This window comes from Cydia splendana, chromosome Z (genome assembly GCF_910591565.1).
Source record: "Cydia splendana chromosome Z, ilCydSple1.2, whole genome shotgun sequence".
In the NCBI taxonomy this organism is placed as follows: domain Eukaryota; kingdom Metazoa; phylum Arthropoda; class Insecta; order Lepidoptera; family Tortricidae; genus Cydia; species Cydia splendana.
Window position 1 is genome coordinate 21,290,360 of NC_085987.1, and position 19,815 is coordinate 21,310,174.

A 19,815-nucleotide genomic window follows, 5' to 3' on the forward strand; every position below is an offset into this window, starting at 1 on the left:
TCCATCCCTCCACATCGCACTGGCTTTATGTCAGATTCGTTCTGCGTGCAGGCAGCGCGCCTTTGGAACCGACTCCCCCTTAGTATTAAAAATGCCCCAAACAAGTTCGCTTTTAAGAAATCGTTACGTGCTTTCCTTGCTGGTAGAATGAAGGATTCCTAGTTTTAGTTATATAAGTTATATATTTTATTGTATATATTTAATGTTAGGTATATATATATATATATGTATATTTATATTTTTATTATATGTATATTTATATTATATGTATCGTGTATATTTTGATGTACTTGCGTATGTATGTTAAAATTCTTTAAATTAGCGTTGCGTCCTTATATTAAATTGTGTTAGTAGTAGTAGCAGTTGCACCGCCCACAATCTCTCTGCTTTGCCTTAAGGTTGACTGGTAGAGAATGCTTTTGGCATTAAGTCCGCCTTTTGTACGATAAGTTTTCTTTTGTGCAATAAAGTTTAAATAAATAAATAAATAAATAATAGTACAAGCAGTCACAATGGTTACCATTATAGGCCTACTATATCACTGTTTGGTGATAAAATGCCTTAGTTATAGAACCTTTTGTTACTTGGGAGTGTACGTATGTATTTTGTTTTTATGATTTTTTAAAGATTTTGTTATTGGCGTAGCAGTGTACGCATTCTGTTTTTTTATTTTTAATAAAAACAACTTAGTTTGATTGTTTGTTTCACTTTGCCTTTATGCCACATATTCCTTTCTTAAAATCCGGATTGAATCCGAACTTCGGATTTCGGTCAAACCAAAATCCGAAAATCCGGATTTGAAAAATGTTCACGGATTTGCAATCGCTAATTACATCCATTTTACTTAATAACAATACATAATTAAATATTCCACGCTATTTTTTGATAATTTTCTTGAGTATATATCCTTTTTGCGAAATTAAGTATATTATTGTACTCCGTAGTTGTTCCGGTCGTCGCTCTGGATTGCCGTTCTAAAAAAATTCTTCAGTATCGATGATTATGAATCGAATAAGTCAAGCAACATTCGATCTCTTCATTGATCGAATCGAATGCTTATCGATTAATTATATTCGCAGTTCGCCACAAAATTTAAATCAGCTTATGAACTATGTATTAACTTAATCTTGTATCTGAAATGAACATTAAATAACAAACACACTATTATTTATTCAACCGATCCGATCGATGCGATCCTGGTATCTGAAATAAAATTTCTTTTATTTCCTGAAAGCTCGAAGAACAACATCGACTATTTTTGGCCCATATCACGAGTTTTAGGCATAGATTCACACATCTCAGCATCGTTCCACCATGTCGCGAGACGCCTGTCTTTATGGGAAGTGATGTAACTACAGTGGTAGAGTAAATTAGACATGACATGCGCCGCGATGGAATGAGATAATGATGTTTGAATCTTACCTTTATCTCCTGGTCTATGCCTGGGGTTCCCACGTCTATTGCCCTCGGATGACTCGTAATCGCAGGATGGCACAGGAGGCCACGCCTGCGGGGTTCCAGCGCACCACCTGAAGTTTTAAGTGATTTATGACATCACCGTTATCACTGAGCATCTCGGGATATCTTTTGGGGATTCAACTACTAAATCAGATTGGCATAATTAGATCAATGTTAAGTACAAGTGTCAATAGGCTCCAGTCAGTCAGTCATGTCCCAGATATCATACTTTTCCCACAGGCACTTCGACACCGCGACCAAACGGGTGCCGACACATCAGCCTCGTCAGGCTCCTGGCATTAACACCGTACAGGTTGCCGTCAGGCCTCGTCAGGCTCTAGCTTATGGACACCGCGACCACGGGGGTGTCCCTCTTCCACTCTCCAAGTCTCCAATAACACATGGGCCCCACAACCACTGGGGGGCCCTCTCCTCTGCCTTCTATAACCAAGTCCACCGTACCTCACGTACGGTGGTGATCTCCCTCGTAACTCTAGCCAAGTAGTGGACACATCAACGATCAAGTTACGGGGACAAGCATTTATAGAAGGTCTTTAGTATTAGGCTAAGGGACATCTAGGTAAGACTGAATAGTTACGTTATGAGCTTAAGTTACGTGTTCATGATATAAAGCAAAGCAAATCATAGCAAGTGGAGAATACTCAGCTTTAGGGAAACCAGCCCATGTGGTTTCCTGCTTCATAGGATGAACCTCGATAACCTCACGAACACACTTCACTGTTCCTCACGTTACGGCGGCAAACTCTGACTGTTCATTAGCTACGTGTACGGAAGCAGTGATGACCATAGAGTGTTCCATAGACTAGACCTGGTATACTCACCATAGATACACTACTTCCTGGTAGGGTTGCCAGCGGTGAATAATGATGTTAAACGTCATCGCAGTTCCAGGCACTCGCGACAACAGCATCTGACGCCAAACGATCAGCTTTTTCATTTCCAGAAATTCCACAATGACTTGGCACCCATACAAAGTTTACAGTAAGCCCTTTCTTCTCGCATTTTAACAAGATGTCTCGGATATCATATAACAAAGGGAAACTGTTTGTCATTTTGAAAGGAGATTTTAATAGAATTTGAAGGCAACTTTTAGAATCGGAAAAAATGACACATTTATTTAAATGGAACATGCAGACATATTCAATAGCTTTATAAATACCAAACAGTTCTCCAGTAAATACCGAAGAATCTGGAGGGAGTTTAATTTATTGTACAACATTATACTGGTGATGAAATACACCAACTCCTACACAACTATTCGTAGAAAGTTTTGATGCATCTGTGTGTATGTGATGCCAACCAGACCAAATTTCACCCACTAAGTTGTTAAATACAGGTTGAGCACTTATTATATCCTTAGAAATATTGGAGTCTAGAAAAACTTGCGGAGAAATAATCAAAGAGTCAAAATCTTTCTCGTATATAGGAAGGTTAATATGTCTGACAGTAGGAGAAGATAAAGACCAAAATTTAAGGTAGCTATTAATTATACAAGGCGGAGTTCTATTATTCCAATATGGAGACGACTGCATATGATCATAAAGAGTCGATAATTTTGTGATAAGAGGATGTACCGAAAATTGCATAGTCCTAAAAATGAATCAGTCGGATAAAAATTTACGTCTCAAATGCGCAGGTGGGTCAACACACTCCACTTGCATGGCATTAGCCGGACTGGTTCGCATAGCACCAAGGATTGTCCTTAGTGACTTATTCTGTATGACATTTAATACTTTAATGGCATCTTCTGTACCCGGTGTGAAAAGAAAAGAACCGCTTCTTATAACTGCATTATAAATAAGCTTCAAATAGAAAGGATGGCTGTCCCACCATACACCAGCCAAGCATCTCAATATATTTAATGAGCGTTCACATCTACCTTTAACATAATTACAATGACCCTTGGCTGACAAATTGTAGACCAAAACCATTCCTAAATACTTGACTTCTTGACGAAAGGAGATTGTAGATCCACCATATGATAAGTTTTCATTAACCGTTTTTTTCCTTGGAGAAAATATAATTGCTGACGTTTTCGGAACTGAAAGGTCTAACCCATTATTATTTAAATATACATTTAGTTCCTTCAAACTAGCATTTATAAGTTTTCAGGCCTCTTGTACGGATCTATTTCTAGAGTAGAGCACTATGTCATCGGCATATTGTAAAATTGATATATAATCTGGAAAATTAGAACTAAGGTCGTATGTATATATGTACATTAAAAAGTAAAGGGCTTAGAACAGAACCCTGTGGTAATCCTTTCCAAACTGTCCAGTGAAATACTTTATCATCTAAATCTAACCTAATCGTCCGTTCATAAAACATAGCAGCAATAATATTACACAAGCGTTCAGGAACTTCCAAGAGAAACAACTTATTTACAAGAATTGATATATTTACATTTTATGATATATTTACAGTTTATCATAGGCCGAATTGATATCTATAAAACAAGCTACTACATATTCCCGTTTCGAGAAGGCTAAAAGGATATCAGTAACTAACTAACCCACACAGCCTAAAGTGCTTCTGCTTTTGCGAAAACCATATTGAATATCGGGTAATAATTTCTTACTCTCAATAAACCACTCTAACCTATTTTTAACTAAATGTTCTAAAATCTTAACCTTTTGAACGCCACAGACGGCAATTGATGTCAATGCAAAATCGTGACAACGACGCCAAAGACGGCATTTGACGTCGATCGTTTTTTGATGAAAATCTATTGAAAAACACCCCACTTTTAGGTTGGCATTATTTATTCACAAAACTAAATTTTACCCCCGTGGCGTCAGTGGCACGGCAAATGGATGCGCCGTTTGGCGTTCAAAAGGTTAATTAAAACAGAAGATAACGCAATTGGACGATAATAATTTGGATCATTACGGGGTTTATTCGGTTTGAGAAAGGGTAACCAACTGTATTTTCCAATTTGGTGGAATGTCACCTGTCATAAAAATCCCGTTGATTAAGAAAGTAACCTATAACCTTGTCACTAGAATGTTTCAAGAATGAATATGGAATACCGTCGCATCCTGGTGCAGAATCAATAACATATGATAAGACATTCTTTAGCTCCAATAACGAAAATGGACTGTTAAAACGCTGCACATTATCATTATCAATATTGGACAGGGAAGCCAGTTCAGGACACACATGGAATGGGACAAATGGAGGAGCTAATTTATCTAAAAAATTCTCGGCTACTGGAGGATCAAGATTGATGGCGTTATTTTCTACAAAAGCTCCTCTAAACATTCTAACCTTCCTCCAAACTTCTGACGGGTGAGTGAGGGCTCTCCAACTGTCAACTTTCTTCTTCTTCAAAAACTGTTTTTGTTTCTTTTAAAGTAACTAATAAGGAATTAAAGTTCTCTTCGCTCATATTATTATTATACATTAACTCACTCTGTTTTCTCTTTTTAACAGCTTCTGAACATTCAGGATCCCACCATGGAGGGCAAGGAATATTAAATTTAGAGGACTTCTTACGTGAAAATACTTCATCAGCTATATTAATTATAAACTTAGCAAAAGCATCAGAAGTTTTAAACAAATTGTCACGAGATACATCAGATAATTCGCCCAATCTCTCATCCATATGTTTGCGAAACTTATCCCAATCTGCATTTTGAAGTTTATACAACAGTGGAGATATTTCATGTAATGGTTTGTTTTTAATAGGAAAAGAAATGAGAATTGGAAAATGATCACTGCCATATGAAAGTGGAAGTACCTCCCACAGTAAGGAGTTTGATATAGAAGAGCTACAAATTGATGAATCTAATGCACTAGGATTCTCATTGGGAGCAGACCGACGCGTAGGAACACCAGAATTCAATATACTTAAATTATAATAATCGACTATGTCTATTATTTCCTCACCTAAACTACTTGAATTGAAACACCTCCAAGCAGGGGGCTCCTAATATTAAACATGGAGTAGGAAGAGATGATATGATGTTTCTTACTTCACTAAGTATGGTAAGCGAGGGATGAGGTATGTACACTGAAACTATACAAATGTTATCTACAAGTGCTGAGATTATGGAAAATTCATTATTATGAGATTTATGAGGTGCTAATGGAACATGAGAGATATGATATGATTTTTTTACAAGGATAGCTACACCACCATGCCCATCCGACCTGTCTTCGCGGGGGCATGCATAGCCAGGAATTCTGAAACCTGACTCAGAGCTGAGCCATGTTTCAGAAAGGGTAATAACAAATGGGTCATACATCTTGATTAAATGCATTAAATCACTTATTTTATTGTTGATACTCCGACAATTCCATTGAAGAATTTTGGCTGGAGTTGTTGCCCATTGTTGGAGGATCCATGAGAAGAACTAGTAATATGTGCAGCGTTGGACGGTTCTGAATGTTGTTTATGTAAATTAATACTTAACAGTTGAATAAGTTCTAATATAAGGTCATTGGTAGTTTTATTGTTAAATTGTTGCACAATGGCACAACCATTCCCGGAGGGAGATGGCATGTTATAATCTTTAGCTAAATTGTAATGTGAGGCAGTTTCAAAACCTTTCTGGGATTTTAGCAAACTGCGCCCAAGTAACACAAAAGTAGCTGAATATTGTTTGAATAATAGAGCATGCCGTACTGTAAGCTGAATAAGGTAGCTGTATATCGTCTGTATAAGCGCTATTACAGACGTTATACAGAAGGTTTGGGCGCAAAGTGGGCAGTGCCCACGCCGCTTACAACTGAATAACAGTAATGTAATAGCTGTATAAGTGTGTGCCCACACATTGGATCGCTGAATAACACTTGTATAGAGGCTGTCAAAAGCTTCTATACCGCTTTTAAACCAAAGTTATCCAGCTTTGTATACAATGACTCAGTTAGTCACACATTATGAAGCTTTTGGTTCAAAAGTGCATTATTACAGAAAATATATTCAGATATTTGTGTGAAAAATCAATGATTTGTCTTCCATTTTAATTTGTGAACTCGTGTCAAAGTGTAGTTTCTGAAGTGAATACAAAATAAGGAGGACATCACCCATATATTGATTTCATGTTTACATAACATGAATTTCATTGCGCATGCGACTTTACTGTAAATATATACATATATACATTTGATTTAAAATTTTAAAGCGTAAATAATGCACTGTTTAGAAAGTAAATATAGAAAATTTACTACTCCACTTTTAAATTTGTAATTTTTTTGCGGTGTTCAGATGTTTTAGTGATAGAAAATGTACTTTAACAAGTTACGCTACGATAAAAGTAATTTTATAAATGAATAAAAATGGGTTTTTCAGTTCATTTTAAATTCCTATTTAAATGTAGAGGTTAGAATATGAGCAACCGTAATGGCGTCCGACTGTGCTGAATATAAGCTGCTGCCACAGCTATTATTGTGCTAAATTTCTGAATAGGCATTCACATTATTCGCGTTTCTAAGCTACATGTTAGATAATAATGGTTTTAGAACAACAAGTTTTGAATAACATCAGTATAATAGTAATTGTTTTCTCAATCTTAAAGCCTATTAGGGTTCTATACACAAATTATAAAAACCACATAGATCCTCACTAGTTTGATGAGAAACATTATAGGTTAACACGGGCAATATTCAATCCTACTTACTACTAATATTATAAACGCGATATAATATTTAAGTTATATGATAAATCTGGGGGCACGGCAGATTACACAGTTATTTTTTCCGTTATCAGTTCCGACAAATATGTAGGTAGTAGGTAAAGGTACACGCAAAGATGTACGACGTGAGTACGAAGATGTATATAGTATGAGTATGGTATGGTTACGAGTATGGTATGAATATGAATATGGTATAGGTGCGAAGGTGCGGGTATATTAGAAGCGGGTATCACGGGTATGAGTACAAGTATAGTTTGGTATGGGCAGTATTGTTTAGGTATGAGTACGAGTATAGTGTGGGATGGGTATGAGTAGACCCACTTGAAACCTAAAAACAGTCTGTTCAAAATCGACAGGAGAGTCGATTTCGCTATATTTTAATGGGGGTGATTATTTTATTTTTCACATACCCAGTCCAGTCTACAAGTTTTTAATGCAACAATATCAATAACTAGCATTTGACACCTTGTTTGCCAACTAGCAACAACCTGAAATGGCCATTGGTAAACCTTATCTCGATGCAGTAAGGTATGCAAATGGTCAGTTAACAGTGTTTACGATGGTGGCTAGTAATTGTTTACGTAAAATAACCAATCGAAAAGAATTGTTAAGAAAACTAAACCTCGATTTTTTTTAATAATGATTGGATTAAAGAATAAATACGCAAGATGCGTTCAAAATAAAATAAAAACAAGCTCAAGCCAATCAGGCTCAAGTAGCACCGTTGACCGTGTACATATAAAGCTACGGAACCCTCTCTACCGCGCACTTGTTGATACTAAGCAGTAGTTTGAATAGCGCTTCTCATTGCGTTCATTTTGCAAGAAAAGATAGTACATGTGTATCAAAATTGCTATAACTTAAATATTAGTGTTGTTTTAGTATTTATTATTCAGACGTTATGTCTATAAAAGCCATAATTAACCCATATATGCAGCTACTGAATAACAAATGAGATGTGGATTTCATTACAGCTTCCAGTAATAGCGTCCACATTTATTCAAAAACTAGTATTAAAACAGAAACTGCAACCGCTTTTATACAGTTGAAAGTCTCCACCGACGCTTCTTTTCAGCATTTAGTAGCCAACTATCTCATTTTTCTTAATATTGTCTGCTTAATATCTCACAACACAGAATATATACAACTAATTGCTGCTAATGCTGCTATTATGCAGCTTTTAGTAACCACAAATGCTTTAAGCTGAATAATGTCTGACTAACTGTGTAAGAAATAAGTATTATTGAGCTTTAATATGCAAAACCGATACTATGCAGAATTTATTCAGCATTTATTGGTATATAGGCCCCACTAGGCCCACATATTTTTTTTATTCCAAAAAATTTATGCAATCTTAATTTGAATAAGATGATAATTTTACTCTATTATCCTGCTTGTGTGTTACTTGGGCGAGGTTTGAGAAAGACTGTTTTTTAGGGTTCCGTACCCAAAAGGTAAAACGGGACCCTATTACTAAGACTTCGCTGTCCGTCCGTCCGTCTGTCTGTCACCAGACTGTATCTCACGAACTGTGATAGCTAGACAGTTGAAATTTTCACAGATGATGTATTTCTGTTGCCGCAATAACAACAAATACTAAAAACAGAATAAAATAAAGATTTAAATGGGGCTCCCATACAACAAACGGGATTTTTGACCAAAGTTAAGCAACGTCGGGCGTGGTCAGTACTTGGATGGGTGATCGTTTCTTTTTTGCATTTTTTTCCGTTTTTTTTTTCATTATGGTGGGGAACCCTTCTCGCGCGAGTCCGACTCGCACTTGCCCGGTTTTTTTATATGAATGAGTAGTTGTGCCTGAAATATTATCATTTCTAGTTATCTGGGTCGGGAGAGATGTTGGAGTGGTCATAACCACTTCTGCATACTGTTTAGTCACAGCAGGGTGCAATTTTGTTGCTTATGTATAAGAAATAGCACTTTGAGCCATGGAAAGCTTGATATTTTTCTGTTTTCATACTCTCGACAGCGAGTCTTATTTGTAGCAAAGTGAATGCCAGTGCATAGGCAACAAGAAGCACAATCTTCTTCAATAGGGCAAGAGGACCCAGTGTGACTCTGTCCACACTTGTAACATCGGGGTTTAGATCTTCGGGCTCAGCACGGTTCCATTTTTATCGACTATCACTATGCGCGTCCCTTTCGCACTTACATACTTGTTAGAACGTGACAGGCATGGTGACAAGGGATAAAAACGCGACCGTGCTAAGCCGCCTACACTGCACCTGTGTATGACCATACCGGCAACAGTTGAAGCACTGAATTGTACACACATAATACACACATATAAATCTACTGAATACACATATAAATCTACTGGTAGAGCGCTGTAACACATAAAAATCCGTTTTGGTAGAACCTGTCCATCAAATGTTAGAACGACTATTTGTGATGGCTTCCAGACTGGAGAACCATCCACCATGACTTTATAATTAATCCTCCTCAATTTTAAGACTAGACGTGTGCGCCGCGCCGGCGCGCCGCCGCCGCCGGGCTTTTTGACCACGCCGCCGCCGCCGATAAATGATCGGCGTGAAATCGGCGTGACCTTGAGTGTTGTTAATTAGCTATTCCAAGTTGATTTTTGGATTACAAAATGTATTTTTTGTATTATTTATGTTACAGTTGTCAAATGGCATGACTTCTAGCTTTATAAAATGAACCCTGAAGCACTACCACCAGTTTTGACATTGACAGATACGCTCGCGTTTAAGTAACTTACTTTCTATGCATCTCGCTCGTACTCGCATATTAGTGCAAGCGAGATGAAAGTAATTTACGTAGACGCGAGCGTATATGTCAATGTCAAAACTGATGGTAGACGTACTTGTTGCTAAAGCCCCATTTTGACGGTTCAAGAACTTGCATGCAATTTTATTTACATTACATTGCGGTATTTGGTCGATTGACTGAATTCATTGTACTCTGTAGTTAGCAACGTATCGAAATTGCATGCAAGTTCTTGAACCGTCTAAATGGGGCTTAAGGTTGCCACAACAGGCGTATTTGCCGCCAGCGTGCTAAAAAAACCATATTTCAACCGCACCACTAAAGGAAGTCAATAAATCCGATATTCGTCCGTCCCTTGCCAATCGCACACAAATATAAAAGTTCGCGAACATTGCGGGCACGTGAGCACACCATTTGAGTAATTATAATGTATTGCCGCAGCTGGTCTGGCGTTTACTTCATCGCGCTTGGCATCCAGCTCTAAGCGCCGTCGCGATTCAAAATCAGTTACGTTGGCATTTATTGCTGCCCGCCATTCCGTCCGTATGGCTGCCTGCTGCTCCCATCGCGAGGGTTCTATACGACACTTTTTCATGTGCCGCTTAAGCACATCTTTGTACCTGAGGAATTGGCCGCCCTGTTTCCGCTTGCCCTCCTCAAGCTCGGAACAAAAGATGCGCTTAGCCACACGCTGGTCGTTCATCCGCGAAACGTGACCGCACCACCGAAGCTGACGTCGCATGAGGTATACCTCGATACCACCCACATTTGCTCCACGCAGCACTTCGGTATTCCGAACACGATCAGACCATCGGATCTTCAGTATCTTGCGTAGGCATCTGAGGTGGAATCGATCCAGCGTGCAGATATGGCGGCGATAAACGGTCCACGTCTCAGCGGAGTATAGAAGGTTGGGCAGCACGACTGCCATATAAACGGATATCTTAGTGGCCAGTTTTAATCGTGCGAGCTGAGGACCTTGTGGTCTAACTTGCCAAAAGCTGCAGCCGTTAATTTCAGCATCAAGGTCGCACTTGGATGTTAAGGTGCTCCCCAGGTAACGGAACTTGTCCACCTGCTTCAGCTGGTCCTCGCCGTGTCTAACGACCAGTGTCTGTTGACTGACAACGTCCAGCGACATCACCTCAGTCTTCTTGACACTGATCTTCAGCCCAAATCTGCGACAGGACTCGTCTAAGCTGGACATGAGCTGTTGCATGCCTTCCGGGGACTCAGTCACAAAGCACAAGTCATCTGCATACATGATCTCTGTGATCACTGAGTATGAGACTTTTGTGCGTGCTTTAAACCTGGCCAGGTTGAAAATGTTGCCGTCAGTGCGATAGCGGACGCGAACACCTTCAGAGCATGTGAGTAAGACTTCTTGGACTACGACCGAAAAATACAACGCTAACAGAGTTGGTGCTAGGACGCAACCTTGCTTCACCCCGCACGTAACGGGGAAGAAGTCCGATTGTTCGTCGTCAGTAGCAACGCAGCACTCCATGTCGTCGTGTAGGAGTCTCCCTAGCCTTACAAACTTCTCCGTGCATCCAAGCTTGCTCAGAACTATCCAGAGGGCTTCACGAGGCACGCTGTCAAACGCCTTCTCGAGGTCAACAAAGCAGAGAGACAGTTGACGACCTTGCTCTCTGCTTTTCTCTTCTAGTTGACGCACAGAGAATATAGCTTCACAGGTGCCTCGATCAGGCCGGAAGCGTAACTAAATCAACTAAATAAGTACATCAATTATTAATTAAATGAAACTGAATAGCCAGTTGCAGAAACTATTTGACACACCAATTAAAGTAACTGAGTAATCCTAAGTATTCACCGTCAAATGTTAACGAACGAACGAACTGCTGCCAGTGCTGCTTATACCTTGGACAGCTAGAAGAACAAACGCCTCCATTCTCAAAGAGCTCTATATCGCCACTCATCTCTTCCCAACATGCCATGCGTGAGCCCTTAGATTCTTCGGACATATTATCCAACGCATGATGTGAAGAAACACATGAATTTAGGCCGAATGAATGGTAAACGTGCTCGAGTTGGAGCATGTGTGAGATGGTCGAACGCTATGAAGAGGTCGGCTTGCAGCAGTCTGCACCGTGCAGTCCATACGGCTTATGACCGCACGAAATGGAGACAGATTACATGTGGTCGCGAGCCTCAGCAATGAGAAAACGAGAAAGAAGATACGTCTCAGTAAGCCTGGTGGTTGTACGACAAGAAAACCATTAAAAAGAAGCCATAGCAGTCTACTATAGTCTAGCAAATGTCTAGGATATGTGGAGTTCTGTTTTGTTAAAGTACGTCATTGTTAATAGGATAAGCCAAGGAAAGCTTGAGAAAACGGAGAGTTCCAGATCGGATCGAAGGTCATTGGGACCAGGTAACCTCTTAATGCAAGCCAGTTACTAGGGAAAATAAGTTATTACATAGTCTAATAAAACATGGTCTTCTATTCCCACAGTGACACAGGCCTACGTCACAACAACATGGCCGCTATATATAGCGCTATCGCATATTATCATATAGCGCTGTCGCATGATGACGTAGGCTTGTGTCAGTTAGGTGACCTAGAAAAGACGGGAATGGAGTACCAGGCGGAGTATATTATTATTATTTTGACAAAGTTGCGTTCGGCGCTCGAAGTCACAAACTTAGATTATTCATTGGGCCAACATCATAAACAAGTGTGCAAAAAATCAGAACTACCGGATTTGACGCAAAAGAGCCAGGTTACAAAATTCGACAAAGTTACTGGATTATTACATTGACACATTATTGCTTATCATTATCAGCATCCATTATTAGTGGCCAGTTCGCAAAGTTAATGAGATCAAAATATTTTTCACCACACCAGCTCGGAAAGGCTTACTTTGCACTTCAAAAACTGATAGCAAAGTTGCATTTTATTCACATGTGAGGCAAAGTAATCAAATGCAAATTTTGAGTTGTTTTCTTATGTTTGCTGGTAGAATTGACTTTTAAATGATGATTTTGGAAGATAAATATTTAATAACATTCATTTGAATTTGATTTGATTTGATTTTGTTTGATATTTTACATTTAATATTTGCTTCGGGTTGGTGTGGTAAAAAATGATGTGTTTCACTCGGGGGCAAATTTTGTTTAACCCTCGTGCTTTGAAACCCTCGCAACGCTCAAGATTCCATTTTTCGAACCACTCGCTACGCTCGTGGTCAATGTTGGAATATTTCGCTTGATCGGGTATCAATATTAGCACGAGCGGTTAAACAACAACTTTGCCCCCTTATAAAACAAATAACTATTAAATGGCTGGATAATAGAAAGAGGAGCACGAAACACAATTACGCAATTTTTGAAGTGAAAACTTCTTTAGCGGCGCTGTGCACTTTTTGTGATGAGGAAAAAATGTTAAACTCGTGACAGCGTACGACGTAAGACGCTTCGTAAGACGGACACGTGACCTGATCGAAAAACCATTACAATGTCATTGAGTTTTCACTTCTGCCGGCACTCCCGGAGTGCAACCCGTTGTTTTTTTATTTTGCGGGTATGCACAAGTTTTGAATCTAAAGCCCGCTTCACACTCGTGCGCGAATCGCGGCGCGAAGCCGCGAACGCGAGTGTGGAGTCGAGTTCGCAGATATGTAAAATCGACTCCACACTCGCGTTCGCGGCTTCGCGCCGCGATTCGCGCACGAGTGTGGAGCGGGCTTTAGGACTTATGATAACAGATTAACAGTGTTGCCAACGGGTGCGGGAACGGATCTATAGTCTGAAAAAAAAGAGCAGAAATTAAAAAGTGGCAATACTGTATGTATTATATCCCTTTCAAATCAATCAGAAACATGGACCTATATAATAGGGACAAGACATATTGTTCTATACGTACAATTGCTTATAGAAATAGCACCCATTTTGACGGCACACACATATATCTATCTCGTTTTTACTCAGCACTGTAACCCATAGCAAAAAAAGATGACAGTATTTCAGTACGTACATAAAGTGTTCCATGAAAATACGTAAATACCTAATGCGGCCGAAAATCCGCCATGTTTAGTTCCCCAAATGTCATTGTCTGTCAGTTCAGCCGGTACTTGTCCTGTCAAAAAGTCGTGGTGAAAATTAAAATTATTAATTATCTTTCAATATTTTGCTTGTGATTGAATATAATTGAAGCCAAATGTGAATAATTACGTCGCGAATATGCCAGTGTGTAGTGTATTAGGGTGCGGCATAAGAAAACCACCAAATCAGCCATCTTTAACCTTACACAGGTACGCTATCATTTACATGAAAAATATTGGTTATTGTTAATGTTCCTGGGAAATGTAAGGATGTTTCACATTATAAATAGCAAGGTTCTTCTGTGCAGTTATAGATCATGAAGTGATTGGATTTATTTAACTATATTTTTACGTTTAAATAATGTAAACATTTCAGCTAGGGTTGTACTTTATTTATCGACTTTGATATCGATATATTATGATTGCCTATTTATATTTTCTTATTTTATCATGCTACCCCGCTTCAAACCAACTAAATTATCTTAATTTAATAATTAAATCATTTTTATAGGTTACCAAGAAATGAAGATAAAAAGAAAGAGTGCCTGGAGATGGAGATCCTGACCGACTCTCGGGAGCACTAGGGTAACTCGGGGCCGTGGGGTCGTTACTCCACAAGCTGCCCTGCGGGCTTTTTTATATCATTATTATTATTTTTTATATATAATTCGACATTAAGAGACCATATACTTACATATAGTTGTAATTTATAAAATGGTTAATGTATTGTTATTATTTTTGCTTGTATGTAAATTCAATGTTGACGTATAAAAATGCCCTTGTTGCCTATTTGCTGAATAAATGTCGAAGAAGTTGAAGAGCGGAAGTCATTCCTTATTTTTGTAATAAAAAAAATGTTCTGAAGGTGTTTTGTTTTTTTTCACCCGTCGCTTAATAAGCTTGAATTTTGTATCGCTCTCACTTATAGATACGGCGCACCAAGGTCGAGGTGCAGTGCGGTAGTGTGTTACAGACTTTAGGGTTAGCAACACACCAAAATTGATTGTAATAGAGAGGTAAAGTCCAAGAAAAACACGTACACTTATTCTGACATCCGCTGTATTGCGCCATGTATTTTGCGGTCACTAAGTTGTCAAACGTCAACTTTTGAAAATCAGAGTTACCGCAAAAATCGCAATATGTATTGAGTAGTACAGCGTCATCTCGTTTACCTGTCAAATTTGAAGCACGAAATTGTGCTAGACTCCACACATCTTACTCAATCAAAGTATCTTTTCACATAACAATGTACTAATAAAGAATTTTTATTTATTTACTTACTTCCTATTAAAACATAAACTCCACAAATAATACATACTTAGTATTTTAAATAAAATGAGCCGAGAACGTTAAAAAGTTATCGATGTATCGATAAAACCTAGTAACAGTAAAAATCTTCTGGGCAGCACTAAAACCGCCATGTTTAGTTCCAAGATGACGTCACAGTGGCACGCATTATTCGTTGACGTTTCACTTCCATAGGTTTCATATTTCAGTGATCAGAAAACATGACGACACTACAGTATTGCCACTTTTTAATTTCTACTCTTTTTTGCTCGGCTTTTTTGTCAGACTAAAAAGTTTAATAGAACCGCTCCAAGGTCTCGGTCCGGTGCGCCCGTCTGCTACGACTTTTATAGTCTGTGATCGCCATAGACCTATATAATAGGGACAAGACATATTGTTCTATACGTACAATTGCTTATAGAAATAGCACCCATTTTGACGGCACACACATATATCTATCTCGTTTTTACTCAGCACTGTAACCCATAGCAATAAAAGATGACAGTATTTCAGTACGTACATAAAGTGTTCCATGAAAATACGTAAATACCTAATACGGCCGAAAATCCGCCATGTTTAGTCCCACAAATGTCATTGTCTGTCAGTTCAGCCGGTACTTGTCCTGTCAAAAAGTCCTGGTAAAAATTAAAATTATTAATTATCTTTCAATATTTTGCTTGTGATTGAAAATAATTGAAGCCAAATGTGAATAATTACGTCGCGAATATGCCAGTGTGTAGTGTATTAGGGTGCGGCATAAGAAAACCACCAAATCAGCCATCTTTAACCTTACACAGGTACGCTATAATTTACATGAAAAATATTGGTTATTGTTAATGTTCCTGGGAAATTTAAGGATGTTTCACATTATAAATAGCAAGGTTCTTCTGTGCAGTTATAGATCATGAAGTGATTGGATTTATTTAACTATATTTTTACGCTTAAATAATGTAAACATTTCAGCTAGGGTTGTACTTTATTTATCGACTTTGATATCGATATATTATGATTGCCTATTTATATTTTCTTATTTTATCATGCTACCCCGCTTCAAACCAACTAAATTATCTTAATTTAATAATTAAATCATTTTTTATAGGTTACCAAGAAATGAACATAAAAAGGAAGAGTGGCTGGAGATGGAGACCCTGACCGACTCTCGGGAGCACTCGGGTAAAACTCGGGTCCGTGGGGTCGTTACTCCACGAGCTGCCCTGCGGGCTTTTTTATATCATTATTATAGTTTTTTTATATAATTCGACATTAAGAAACCATATACATATAGTTGTAATTTATAAAACCGGCACCATGCCGCAGGTGGATATTTTATAATCATTTATTTTAAGTTTAGTTTTATTTATTTTTAGATATAGTTTAAGTTTTGTAGGTTAGTTATTTAATTATGTTGTTTTAAGTTTGTATATTAAGTACGTATGCACTAATAAATCATTTATAAAATGGTTAATGTATTGTTATTATTTTTGCTTGTATGTAAATTCAATGTTGACGTATAAAAATGCCCTTGTGGCCTATTTGCTGAATAAATGTTGAAGAAGTTGAAGAGCGGAAGTCATTCCTTATTTTTGTAATAAAAAAAATATTCTGAAGGTGTTTTGTTTTTTTTCACCCGTTGCTTAATAAGCTTTAATTTTGTATCGCTCTCACTTATAGATACGGCGCACCAAGGTCGAGGTGCAGTGCGGTAGTGTGTTACAGACTTTAGGGTTAGCAACACAACAAAATTGATTGTAATAGAGAGGTAAAGTCCAACAAAAACACGTACACTTATTCTGACATCCAAAACAGATGGCGCTGTACTGCGCCATGTGTTTTGCGGTCACTAAGTTGTCAAACGTCAACTTTTGAAAATCAGAGTTACCGCAAAAATCGCAATATGTATTGAGTAGTACAGCGTCATCTCGTTTACCTGTCAAATTTGAAGCACGAAATTGTCCTAGACTCCACACATCAAAGTATCTTTTCACATAACAATATACTAATAAAGATTTTTTTTATTTACTTACTTCCTATTAAAACATAAACTCCACAAATAATACATACTTAGTATTTTAAATAAAATGAGCCGAGAACGTTAAAAAGTTATCGATGTATCGATAAAACCTAGTAACAGTAAAAATCTTCTGGGCAGCACTAAAACCGCCATGTTTAGTCCCAACATGACGTCACAGTGGCACGCATTATTCGTTGACGTTTCAATAGGTTTCATATTTCAATGGTGATCGCCAATGTTAATGGTTGAATCCAAGGCCCCAACGTTCTGTTCACTTTGACGGCGCAGCAACTAGTACCACTTCTCTCACCTCGCTCTTTTAAAAATGCCATTTGTCAAAAAAGGACAACCATAGTGTTGACAAGATGAACTTCAAATCAAAGAGTTGCCTTTTTTGGTGCATCCAGGCTATGTATGTGTCCGTAAAAACGTGTATGTGAGCTCTTTTACAGATGTGAAAAGTCGATTTTAATCATGTTATATATCGATAAACGCTACACAGCGGAACGAAATAGCTATTAATTGAAGCTTGAATAATTTCGTTAAACATAAACATAATTGAATGCTAATGGATATTGAATATAATATATTAGAATATAATAAAATAATTCAATTATTGCGGAACACATATTGTAGTAGGTATTTATGTATTTGGATTAAATATCTGAACTTTCCCTTCGTTCCCTGCTGGGGCGCACAGTGTTTCGTCTAGAACAAGCTAGGTGGACAAAATTATTTATTAGTGTTTATGGGTAGTATTATGGTTAATATTATTCAATTAAATATAATTTACTAAAAAAATTAAAACACCATGAAAAAAAGTAAAAAAATTATAATAAAATATATATTTAAATTAGTTATATATTTTTTTACAAATAATTTATTAACATAATAATAAAAATAAACAAAACTATACAGATCATTAGATACATTATTTTTTATACTATTTACTTTAAAAATGCAAAAAATTAAAAATATAATATAGAAAATTAATTAAAACATTATTAATAATAAATTAATTATTAATCTGTTAATTATTAATAACCTAATAATCTGTTCTAACTCATGTATTATATCAGAATAATAATTGTTTTCCTTGTTTTGCGTAAATTTTTTGAAGTTTCTCTGAAGGATATAACACGCTTGTACCTTTTGCATTGGGCAAATAATTATATGATGAATATTTATGATAATCAGCCTTCATTGATCACTTTTTAGTCTGCTCGTAGGTTTGTATTTGTCGATTTTGACTTAATATAATATGCTAATGCCTCATTAACACTTAGCTGCCTAGAATTCATTGAAGTACCTACTGTTGTCGTAAGAACAAGACTACGTTGGCTTATGTGGACTTTCTCTAATATTTTTTAACATTTTTGCCGTGTTCTATTTCCTGCCGATCACGAATCAATCGGGATTTCGGCAGCAGTTAAAACACTAGGCACGTAATTGTACCAGATCTTTAACTCAGCGTTTTTCATTTTAAAAGAGGAACTTTTGAAGTTTAATTTGGGTCTTCCTGCAGGATTAACATTTTCAGGCGACGTTGATGCACTTGGTCTAGGTATGTACATTCGTAATTCTATATTTTGGCCATCTAGACCACTTTTAAACTTTTCCACAAATTGCTTCTTTAATCTTGACGCACTATTTCACTTGGTATTCAGTTTTGATGAATAACTGGTTAAAATATTTTTCAACCGTCTCTCACTCTTCTTTGAAATCTCATAAATCATATTTTACCAATATAAACTGATACAGGTGGAAATTTACGTAATTTTCCCCCTTATTTGTCCAATCTTCAAAAACCCCTTCCTTAAAATAGAGAAATAGAGCAAAATGTTGTGAAAATTTGTGAAAAATGAAATATACACCATCATAACATAAAGAAGGATAATGGAAGTACATAATATGTAAAATCTAGACTGTTGTCAAGTGTTGTCAAGTGTTTGCCAGTCTATCAAAGTTCGAAAATTAAGAAAAAATTCAACATTTTTAAAGTACATTTTTAATGCTCTATATATTGCACTATTACGACAGATATGAATATGTTTAAATAAAAAATATAAAGTGCTTACCGTCAGCTATAAGATCCATCACTACAACTTTCCACCATATAATGTTTTACTTGTAAGAGATGTTGTTGAATGCATCACAGAATTGCAACTGATTTGTGCGATCTCACTTACCTCCTTAGCTGACTTCGGCGCCCTATAACTCATAAAATTAGAAAGTTAGGCATGATCTATTTATGGATTTGGGGGTTTAAGAATGTTATTTATCTAACCTTATTACTCGTTAGTGGAAATTTGATAATGAATTTTGTCCACCTAGCTTGTTCTAGATGGAACACTCTGGGGCGTGACGATAAAATTGTGATCTGATAACCACAATAAAGAATAAAGAATAGAATAGAATAGAAACACTTTATTGACAAACTGTGTACAGAAGATGACATTTATACAAGAACATTGTCCCAACAGTTACCCGACATGGGCGTGCAATGTTTACTTACATCATCATTATCATTAAAAGCATTATTGTTCATTTTAGGTATCGTTAAACCTTTGAAGTAAAATAAAAATTGCAA

The 19,815-nt window shown here is 37.2% G+C and overlaps 1 long non-coding RNA gene across 1 annotated transcript; it reads left to right on the forward strand.

Moving 5' to 3' along the window:
• The first annotated feature begins 4,125 nt into the window (after window positions 1-4,125).
• Window positions 4,126-5,344, forward strand: LOC134804930 (uncharacterized). Its single transcript, XR_010146189.1, has 2 exons — window positions 4,126-4,767; window positions 4,912-5,344. It is a non-coding gene; the product is annotated as an uncharacterized LOC134804930 (long non-coding RNA).
• Window positions 5,345-19,815: the final 14,471 nt, after the last annotated feature.